Consider the following 11,858-nt stretch of genomic DNA (forward strand, 5'->3'; position numbering starts at 1 on the left):
ACTATGGCATTCAATCTTCACAAAATATTGACTTGGATGGAAATTTGGAGAAAAATCACTTGTAGCTACTTGTACAAGTCTGCATATGTTAACTCTGTTCTCGTTGCTGTGAACTGTTACATATTGCAAATTAAATGATACCATGTTACAATTTGATATTTGTGTCCTCTTAATATGTTTTAAATTAGTAACTTGTTTAAAGGCAACAGTGAAGGAATACAGTGCCTCAGGAGTTACAAAGTAATGGAGAGAATAAACAGAGTGATGAACAGTTGTTAACCCTTCCCGCAGCTGCTGTGTATAAAGTGCAGGTGTAGGTTTTTCTTTAAATGCACAAGCCACAGAGAAGCAGAGGGTCAGATTTCCCATCTGCGACTTCCTTGGAATGTTCTCGGTATTTTTTTTGATGTTTTGTGCAAGAACTCTTGATCTCTCCAAACAGCCTTTCAACTTTATATTCAGTGCTGGGAATTGCAAAAGTGCTGATTCCCCCAATACGTTAGCGATGTGCAAATTTATGGGTGCAAATACCATCAAGAACTCTAGAGGCAAAACGTGATAAAATAATAATTCTCTCTACTCACCTAAGCAAATCATGACAGCTAGGCAAAGCTGAAATAGATAATTTATGGCAAATAGCAATCTGTAATTAGTAGTATTCCACAGGCTAACCTGAGCTCTTAACATTTTGTATAAATGCTAAATAATATAGCAAGTATCAATTATATTTTTGCAATATTTTTGCTTATGCATGGGAAAGACTGCTTAATTCCATGGAAATCAGAGCAAATATTTCACAAACATCCTCATTTAGATGTTGTATAATCATCTTTTTAATTCTGCTATTATTTGAAGTTTTTGGATAGTCTTAGGAATATAAGACAATGCCCAAATATTTTTTTTGATTTGCCTTTTATTCAGTAGAAAATATAGGTTCCTGGTAAAATATCTATTTTTCCCAATTTAGTTTTCAAACCTATTTTTGTTGGTGATCTATGATTTTAAAATCCTATTTTGTTTGTGGTTCATAGTATAATGAGGTGAGAAGGGTAGTATTTTTGTTTAAAAGGTTTTGGGCTTGTTGTGCATCCTTGTCTTCTCCATTGATGGCTGAGCTTTCCAATTCTATACTCCTCATCTCTGGAACTCCCCCCCTATACTCCTCTGCTCCCCTCCCCATCTGTCTTAACTCACACCATAAAACCTTCCTTTTCGACCAAGCCTGTGATCCCTTCCCCTTTCCCTCTCCCTCTCTGCCCTGCTAGGCTTCTGAGCAGTGGTGGCATTAATCACACGTAACCCATGCAATTGACTGAGGCCCCGAGGCTCTGGACCTACACAGGCGTGCTGTGGGAATGGAACATCTACCCATTAAGTTAGGGATTTCAGAATCCAGCTTACATTGGGCCCCCACAGGGGAAACCGCACCTGAGCCTATTTTTGTAAAGCACTCTGAAACATTGTCCTTTCTGAAGGGCACTGTACAAATGCTAGTTGTTGTTTCAGGTGACACAGAGAAAGGTAATTCTCAACAAATTGAATATTAATCTAGAGTCTTGTATCCAAAACACCTCTTCTTAATATAAAAGTGGCTTGGTTTCTGCAAAGTAAAGTATATTGTAATTGATTTTCATTTAATGGCAGCAATCTGCCCATTGTATGTATTAGAATGACATGTTCCAAGACAAATGGACAGCAAAGACATTTGTGTTGAATGCTCCTGGTGATTGCATGAGTTGTGCCAAAGTCTGAAAGAGCTGCCCAACCTGAAACACTTTAATGTACAATTTAGCAAGTAGATTCAGTAAATAAATTTTGGTAAAAATGAGATGTAACCTGTGGAATGGTTAGTGAACCTCAAAGAACTGCTACACCCTTCCTACAGTAATGGTTAGGAATAATTTATTTGCTAGAAAATACCTTCTCCATTTTTTTCTTTGTACAAAGCATGTCTCTTTCAACTTTGTGAGCTGGACTGACATCTAGTGATCATCTAAAATCATTGGAAAAGATATGATTGCATAATTCATAGACTCTGGTTCTACACTAGAGGACACTGTAGAGATTTGCTGTACAGTCCTATCAATACAGTGTGGAGCACAGTCAGGAACTCTGCTCTGAATGTCAACCCCCAAGCATTTAGAGTGGAAATAACCAGCTGTTTGATGAACCGAACACTCTGTAAAGGGCAGAGATGCTGCTCGTTTTCTTCTGTCACTTTTTGTTGTATTCATTTCATCCTTTTTCCCTTCAGTAAATGTTAGTAAATGAGTGTCAATAACACAACTGCCTATAGCTGAAATAACAGGAAAAAAAATGAAACTGGTTCAGAAGCAGTAGACACATGAAATTGTCATTTGACACTGTACTAAATCTAAAATCTAAATTCTCATTGAATGCTGATTTTCTGCATTTGGCGTTTTGGCATTTATCGTTTTGCTGATTAAATTCATGAACTCTGTTACAGCATTAATTTTTGGCATGTGGAGCACATGCAGAGCATAGTGTTAATGATTCTGGTGTCATTAGCTAGCTTTATGCTATTGCGTGTAAACAGTGCTTTTTATGATGTCTTTTAAATTCTAACCTGGAATATCCTCATTAAAGGAAGCTTAAAAGATTCTGGAGAATTTCTTGCATGTAATTTTAACATTATAAAACACAAAAATTCATAAAACAGCTAACTGCAGTCACAAAATTACATAATATGGAGTTTCATATGAGGGATTGACAGCTGCAACAATTCCTCCTATCCTCACACTGAACTAAATATGCCTGGGAGCATTTCCTGGATCTATTGCTTTTCCTAGTTATGGGATCTGTCCTAGCTGTGGAGGGGGTGACAGATACACTTTAAACCTTTGATATCACTAGCTCCACACTGTTTTCCTATTTGATTATTGAAAAAGAGCAGTCAGGACCATTTCACTTAGTACCTTACCAATGAACACATTTGGCGATTGCCTGGAGGTGACGAACGCACCAGTCAGGGAACATTACATCAAAGGTGACATTGATTTGAGGGTGAAGAATGCCCTTGTGTTAAAATTAAAGACAAATGCCAATGTTTTAATTCTTTGTAAGAACTGTGGAAAACTAACTTCCAAATTAAGACTAAATGTAAGAATTTCCAATTTTAACATGAACTTGTAAGACATTGGGCTTAAGCCTAGGGCTGTGAGAACGCTCAAGCCTCAAGTGAGCAACAGCTGAATGATCCAGGGTGATTTAGTGTGTGGTATTGAGAGAGAAAGCCTTGCCCCATTTTGGTTGCACACCAGCTGGGATAACTGCAACAGATGCAAAGCCAACTATTTAACCTTTGGAATAAAAAAAAGCCAGGGCTTGATTTCCATTTTGGAAGGTCAGCAAAGAGCGGATGGGATAATTGTCCCTCTCTATCAGTAGAAATGTCACCAGCTGGTGAGAAAACATTCTGTGTGCTTTTAGGTATCATGCGTAGGAAGTGTGGACCCTCTTCACACAACCCCTCCTCACAGCTGAAGGGAACCTGGGACCATTCATGTCTTGACATAGCACTGTCCATCTGAACATTGCCAAAGACAATGATTGACCTAAGTACACTGAGTCCCTAACCCACTCCAATGATTTGCCTTAAACAGCTTAAAGAATGACCCTGATCATGGATGAAACTATTATTATATTAAACTATTATATTATATTATATTACTATTATATTATTATGGGTGATTATGGGTGATAGTAGATAGACCTACTGTACTGGACTAAACCTTCACTCTATGTATCAATAAGTGTCATACACCTGCATGGCCCAAGAAGGCATTCAATTCTTGTACAGTGTACAATAAAATAAGTGTCCATGTGCAAAGCTCTGCTCTCCCCTCACCACAGAGCAGTGAGAAGATTAGCTCTTTGTATCTTCCCAGCACTCGAATGTAGCTACCGATATCTGTGGTGTTATTGGCAACTTGTAATGCATATACACAAATCTGAAATTTATTGTACTGCCTCTTTCTTACCATCACTGGTTGAATATGTTTGCACTATTCCAAGTCAACTAAGAAGAACATTTATTCCAGAGAAAAAGACACTATTTGTACTATCCGGACAAGTGCATGTACATGAGTGAACAATTTGTCTGCAATAATCCACTTGAATTCATTACTACTGGTCACTGGCTGAGTTCGAGAACAAATGCAAACATCACACTCCAGTTTAAAACAACTTAGAACTGTGAATAAAACACACCTTATCTACGCATGCGACCAGTTATTTGACCTTTTAGTTCATTTTAATTCAAGGGTTATGTTGTAATGTTTTCATTGCTATTCTCCCACTCATTCAGTTGAAAATGTAATAATATTTTTTTCAATTTCATAACCATCTTGTTTCTTTGTTACAATACATTCTCCCCCCATATCTTTACATGCCCCACATTCTGTTTTACGTCTAGGTAAGAGAATGTCCCTGAGCTGACTGCCGGGGATTGTAAGTGTAGTTGGATGGGGCGAGATGGAATAGTTGGTCTGTCTCGTAAAAATTGAAACTATTGTGATGGCGATAGGCAATAAAGGATCAAAGATGCAGTAGTGGGTCTTTCAGGCTGGTAAGTGGTTTGATCATTGAGGTTGCCAGAATTCGCCAGCAAATCTACTGCCAGGCTAGTAAAGAGAATTGTCCAACCCTGTGTTTCTCATGAGTGGTCGCTCTTTTAAAAGAATTCCCTTGTTTGGCGGAGTTGCATTACATGTGATGCTTCTTTTTTAACATTCTCCACTGCTGGCTGAGCAAGAGCCACCTGCCCTGTGAAAGACAAGCAAGTCTGGCCATATTAGAAATCCTCTCTTTATTCCAATTGGCAATTTCAGTGCCTAAAGGACAACTATGTTACATATCTGAAAATCAAAAATGACAGTTAGCATGTGGAATCTTACTGGCAGGAATGCCCAGTGTAAGCAAATACATTTCACGTGTGCCTCCAGTACTGTTCACAATCTAAACTGACATCAGATTTAGTGGCAACCACATTTGGATCTGATGTTTGTTGTGCTGCTGGCTCCAAAGCACACCATTTACTCCAAGACCAGTTTGTTGCACACTGTTTCATGGCTATGGTCAGGGACATTCAGTTCAAGAGGAATCAGGAATCCCAGCTGTTGACATCCTTGTGGAACTAGTTTTATGAGAAAGAGAATTTTTCCATCCTCCGTGAATTGTGGATGAGAGAAGTTAGGTCTCATAGTCACTGGTGAGAGTTTGGGCTTATTATATGAATGAAGGTGTTACATAGGATGACAAGGAGCTGTGCATAATTGTGCTGCCATGTTTGCCGACAAACACACAGTCACTCCATTTCACAGTGAACAGTGTGAAGGTCTTTGAGATGTTGTTCCAACGCGATAAGCCCAACCAATTGCAAGCATTATTATATATTATAAGGTGTCTGCTATCTCTTTTATCCTCCAATATCATCTCACGTCTAGTACCTAATTTTAATATTATTCGAGTGATGTTTTTTAAAAAAAGAAAGCAAACACCCCATTAATAATTCCTTAGAATTCTGATATTTAACTGTGAACACAAATAGGCAACAGAGTCTGGCTTATAGTAATCGAATGCATGAGATTGTAATGAATATATGGAAGAAAAGCTCCCATATCTATTTTCATAAGTAATTGAAAGCATATGCGAAGGTCAAGGGAATAGAGTAGTAAAGGAGGCATGGACCAGTTGGACTAAATGATCTGTTTCAATGTTATAGATTCTACGTTATCCTACAAACAAAAATGTGCAAAAATTTCTGCTGCCTGCAAAGCGTGGATATAGTTGCAAACCCGAAATGATTGCACATGAATTAAAATGTATTTTTCTCAGTTGCATTGAAGCATGAGGAGAAACTGTCCATTTTTAGACAGACACATTAGTAAGGTTTACTGATTGCAAAATATTTGCAGTGTGAATACATCTAGATGTGTAGGTTTACAGTCTGTGTATGGCAATGGCATCCCTGGGGATGCAGGCTTCCACAACGGCTTAAGAAGTCATTCATTAGCATTGCATGGTGTGGAAATGTGCCTGCGTTAGTGCTGAACACCTGCAGTCTTGGAGTCCAATATTACAGTAGTTTGTGGCTGGATAAATGTGGTTTTATTCCTGAAAAATACACATATATGAAAATGAAGGCGAGACTTTGGTGTGGCTGCTGTGCCTCAGAATTTGTAACAATTTTGAACACAGTAGTAGTTAGGCTTGGGTAGCCGAGAAAAGATTGTTTCTATAGCAACTGTTGTTTCCTAGCATTTTAGTAGCTGCTTTTTGATCATTGGTTGCCGCTAGGAGCACTGCCAAGTTTAATGTTGAACTTCATTTATTTGTCAACCTTATGTATATTATCTTTAGTGACCTTGGGTAGGCACACAACAGCTGCATCGCACTACTTGACTGTTGTAACTCCTTCAGGTCTACAATAACAAATAGAATACACTGATTTCTTAATTCCTTAATTACATATTGAATGATATTATACCATTTTAATTCCCTTTTGAAGAATCCAGAGTTGCAATAAACAGTCACGTGCATTTTCAGCCTTCAGAAAATGTATTTGACAGAATGTAATTTGACAGAATGTAATTTGACAGAATGTAATTTGACAGAGCCCTCAAAGGATCTTTAAACTGGGCTACGTAGTTTGGGGAACAGATTTCATTTAATCTGATCACTTTTGTGACCCTGTGATGGAGGGGTAACACTTTATTTAAAAAAAACACCTACAGATAGTTTAAAGGTAATAATTGAAAGTTGCGGGTGAGTGGAAATATTCAGTTCTCACCGATCCCACCAAACAAAATGTAAGCACAAATTTGGCCTTGTTCATACAAAACATAACCCTAATATTGGTGGTTTATTGCATTACGTAAGTTTTCTATCTTTATTTTTAGAACGTTCCTTGATCTGGGTTACTTTTATTCCAGATCATATGAAGTGCTGAAATTCACTAGCAGTGTTAAGGAACAGAATCAAACAGGGCAGACATTTGCACACAGCAAAGTCCCCCACAAACAGCCATTAAGTGAATGACTAATTTTATTTTGGGGATCCCCTCCCTTCTCTCCCCCTGACCCCAGCTCGGGTCTGAAATGCTGTACAATGCGCCTTGGGACGTCTCGACGTGAAAGGCACTATACAAATTTAATCTTGTTGTTGTTGTTGACCATGACACCAGGGAGAAACTCCCTTCTCTTTTCAAATAATGCCACAAGATCTTAACATCCGCTTGAACGTGCAGACGGAATCTCGCTTTAATGTCTCATCTGAACAATCACACTTCGAACAATATAGCACATCTCAAACACCTCATTGAAGTATCAGTATGGATAGACTATATGAGTTCCAAATCACGTCGTGGGCTTTAACCCACAATCTTCTGACTCAGATGCAAGAGTGTTACTGTATCAACTGAGCCAGGCTGACACATTTTCTGGACAGTTATACTTGCATCAATCATATTACTGCTAAAGACCAATATTAATATTTCCATAAGACCATAAGATGCAGGAGCAGGAGTAGGCCATTCGGCCCCTCGAGCTTGCTCCACCATTTAATAAGATCATGGCTGATCTTCTAACCTAATTCCATCTATCGACCCTATCCCCATATCCCTTAATCCCTCTATCCTTTAGAAATCTATCAACCTTAGTCTTGAATATGTTCAAGGACTGAGCATCCACAGCCTTCTGGTGTAGAGAATTCCACAAGTTCACTACCCTCTGAGTGAAGAAATGTTTCCTCAACTCAGTTCGAAAAGGCTGACCCTTAATCTTGAGACTAAATCCCTAGTTTTAGATTCTCCAACAGTCTCATGGCATCTACCCTGTCAAGACCCTTAAGAATCTTATAGGTTTCTATAAGATCACTTCTAATTCTTCTATATTCTAGAGAATATAGGCCTAGTTACTCAACCTATCCTCATAGGTCAATCCCCTCATCCCAGGAACCAACCTAGTGAATCTACGCTGCACCCCCTCCAAGGCGAGTATGTCCCTTCTTAAATAAGGAGACCAAAACTGCACACAATATTCTAGGTGTGGTCTCACCAAGGCCTTATACAACTACAGCAAGACTTCCCTGCTCTTGTACTCTAACCCTTTTGCAATGAACGCCAACATAGAATTAGCCTTCCTAGGTGCTTGCTGTACCTGCATATTAAGTTTTTGTGACTGGTGTACAAGAACACCTAAATCCCTTTGAACACTAACACTGCCTAGTCTCTCCCCCTCGAGAAAATAATCTGCTTTTCTATTTTTACCATCTAGGTGAATAACTTCACACTTCCCCACGTTATACTCTATCTGCCACCTTCTTGCCCACTCACCCAGCCTGGCTATTTCCCTTTGCATTCTTCTTGTGTCATCCTCACAGTTTACTCCATTAAAAACTGCCATCATCACGCCCACCCTGAAAAAACCCTCCCTTGATGCGTCGCAGCTATCAAGCTACCGGCCCATCTCCAACCTCCCCTTTCTCTCCAAAGTCTTGGAAAGAGTTGTCGCCTCCCAACTGCGCTCTTTCCTCTCCACCCATTCTCTTTTTGAACCCCTTCAGTCAGGTTTCCGTGCTGCTCATAGCACAGAAACTGCCCTGGTCAAGGTCACCAATGATATCCTGACCATCTGTGACCAGGGCTCCCTCTGTCTCCTCGTCCTCCTCGACCTATCGGCAGCATTCGATACGGTCGACCACACTATCCTACTCCACCGCTTGTCCTCCCACCTCAACTTTCAAGGCACTGTCCTTGAATGGTTTAGGTCGTACCTTTCTCACCGTCTTCACTTCGTCTCAACGAATGGCTTCTCCTCCACCCCCCGTACTGTCTCATGTGGTGTCCCTCAGGGCTCTGTCCTCGGTCCCCTCCTCTTCACCCTCTATATGCTCCCCCTTGGTGACATCATCCGCAAACATGGGGTTAACTTCCACATGTATGCGGATGACACCCAACTCTACCTTTCCTCCTCTACTCTCAACTCCACGACCACCGATGTCCTGACAGCCTGCCTGTCCGACATCGAGTCCTGGACGAGAGACAACTTTCTTCAGCTCAACGTGCAAAAAACCGAGGCCCTCCTGATTGGCTCACGTCAGCGCCTCCGCACCTCAGGCGCTGACACCATCAGCATCCAAGGCTGCACTCTCCACCTCTCAAAGCCAGTCAGGAACCTCGGCGTTTTGTTCGACCCTGAGCTGTCCTTTCTCCCTCACATCCGCACCACAACTGGCACCGCCTTCCATCACCTCCGGAATATCGCCAGACTACGGCACTACCTCACCCCTCACGCTGCTGAAACCCTGGTTCACGCCTTTGTCACCTCAAGGCTGGACTATGGGAACTCTCTCCTCGCCGGCCTTCCCGCCACCTCCCTCCACAAGCTGCAGGTCATTCAGAACTCTGCAGCTCGTGTACTGTCCCGCACCAGGCTTCGGGACCACATCACTCCCACCCTCGCTCGCCTCCACTGGCTCCCCATCCCCCAGAGGATTGATTTCAAGATCCTCATCCTCACCTACAAGGCCATTCACGGCCTTGCTCCCTCCTACCTCTCCAACCTACTATCCCCCTACCTACCTGCCCGTACCCTCCGTTCCTCTGGCTCCGGTCTGCTCCACGTCCCCCGCCCCAACCGCCCTACTATCGGTGGTCGGGCCTTCAGCCTCTCAGCCCCGAGGCTCTGGAACTCCATCCCCCAGTGCCTTCGCCTTGCTTCCTCCCTTTCCTCCTTCAAGGCCGGTCTCAAAACCTTTCTCTTTGACCGTGCCTTCAGCTCCCCTCTCGACTCTCTTCCTCCTCCTCGCTCCCTCCCTTCCCTCCCCTCACCCTGACCATTTCCCCCTCCTCTCTCCCTCCCTTCCCTCCCCTCACCCTGACCATTTCCCCCCTGCTCGGGTCATGACCCAACTGTGCAGCGCCTTGGGACGTCCTCCTGACGTGAAAGGCGCTCTATAAATGGAATCTTGTTGTTGTTGTTGTTGTACTCTCCCATCTAGCTTTGTATTGTCTATGAATTTAGATATGTTAAGTTCTATTTCCTCATCTAAATCATTGATATAGACTGTAAATAATTGAGCCTTAAGCACTGATCCTTGTGGCAGGTCACTAGTCACATCATGCCAATCTGAGAAGGGCCCGTTTATCCCTACTCTCTGTTTTCTTCCTGTTTGCCACTCTCCAATCCATGCTTATATATTACCTTTAATTCCATGGGCTCTAATCTTATGCAACAGCCTTTTATGTGGCACCTTGTGGAATGCCTTCCGGAAATCCAAATACACATCTACTGGTTCCCCCCTAACTAACCTGCTAGTTACATCATCAAAAAACTCTAAAAGATTTGTGAAACATGATTTCCCTTTCGTAAAGCCATGTTGACTCTGCCTAATCACGTGCGTTTTAGTTAACCGTTGATGGATTCAGCAGTGAAGTAGTTAAAGTGCAAAGGAAAATTTGTGTTCCTAGTTTGTTGTCTAATGAATTAATGTTATTCTACTAATGAATCGGAGCTTTCATTAACTGTTAAATGCATTAGTATAAATGAATATGAATATCGGGTTGCAAGTGGAAACAATGCATTAGCATTAATCAGCCTGTACAGGATGCAGGAATAAGCACTGAATGTTACAAATTAGGCTCCTGTGTTGAAGCTGGACACATAGCACAGGCGGTGAAGTGACTGTCTGTCTCCCCATCAGCTGTCAGTGGGGTTTAGTTTAGCAATCCATCCACCTGTCTTTTGGGGTTACTTTGATGTTCAGAGGGGGAGGAAATAGTAATAACTCTTTTATTAGCTTCACTGCTGCATTGAATCTCAGCAAATCCCACAAGGATTCAATCCCAACACAATCAGCTCCACCACAAAGATTTTGAACTCCGCATCGAATAGGTTCAGATTCAACCAAATTTAGACCCATCGTAACACGAGTTTGGGGCAGTTCCTTGCATAACACAGGCTGTGGCAGCTGGTTTTTTTCCTCAAAACAAAACAAAAACACGCTTGCATGGCTGAAATGTTTTTAAAAATATTTTGTCGAAAATTTCTTTTTTTAAAAAAAAAAGTGTTCTGGACCTTTCCAGCCCCATCCTATCTCGTGATTTTCAGTGGACTGGTTGGAGTGGCTGAGCTGAGCAATCAGCCTCACAGTTATTACTTTTTAAACGATTAACTCTCGAGAAAATAATATAACCTGAGGATTTTAGGTGAACTCTCTCTCTCCCTCCATCACCTCTTAAACACACACACAGACACCCCCCCACACACACACCCACACACAGAGACACACAGACAAGCCAGAAGCACCAAGTGCCCTCCATCCATCAATGACCTTGCACTTGTATCTCTGCTCAAAATAGATCTCCGACTGAACGATGCTGCAAAGCCGATTGGAATGTATTTGCAAATCACACACACACACAGACACACATAAAAAAAAATGCCTTGTGACCTCGCAAAATGCTTCGAAATCTCTAGCCCCACGACTCTCTCCTTAATCCGAATTAGAATTTGCATTCGGTCTCTATTCGAGCTCGTCTGATGCAAACAAAGAAATGATGGGGAGGGGATGGGAGTGGGGGGGGGGGGCTTTCAGGCTGACAAACGTGGTGGGGGGGGGGGGTGGGTGCAAACAAAAAACAAATGAACTGTAAGCACAAGCATCCATCCCCCTCGACCAGTCAGTCAGTCAGTCAGAGCTGCACTGACAGCAGTCAGAAAGCACAGACAGCCTTGCCCGCTGGCTGTGGGTGATGGCATTGACAATAAGGTACTGTGTTGGGATAATGTACAGGAGAGGGTGAATCAGGGGACACAATTTTTTTTTCAAAAATGCAG

Source organism: Callorhinchus milii, unplaced genomic scaffold (assembly GCF_018977255.1).
Source record: "Callorhinchus milii isolate IMCB2004 unplaced genomic scaffold, IMCB_Cmil_1.0 Scaffold9, whole genome shotgun sequence".
Lineage (NCBI taxonomy): Eukaryota > Metazoa > Chordata > Chondrichthyes > Chimaeriformes > Callorhinchidae > Callorhinchus > Callorhinchus milii.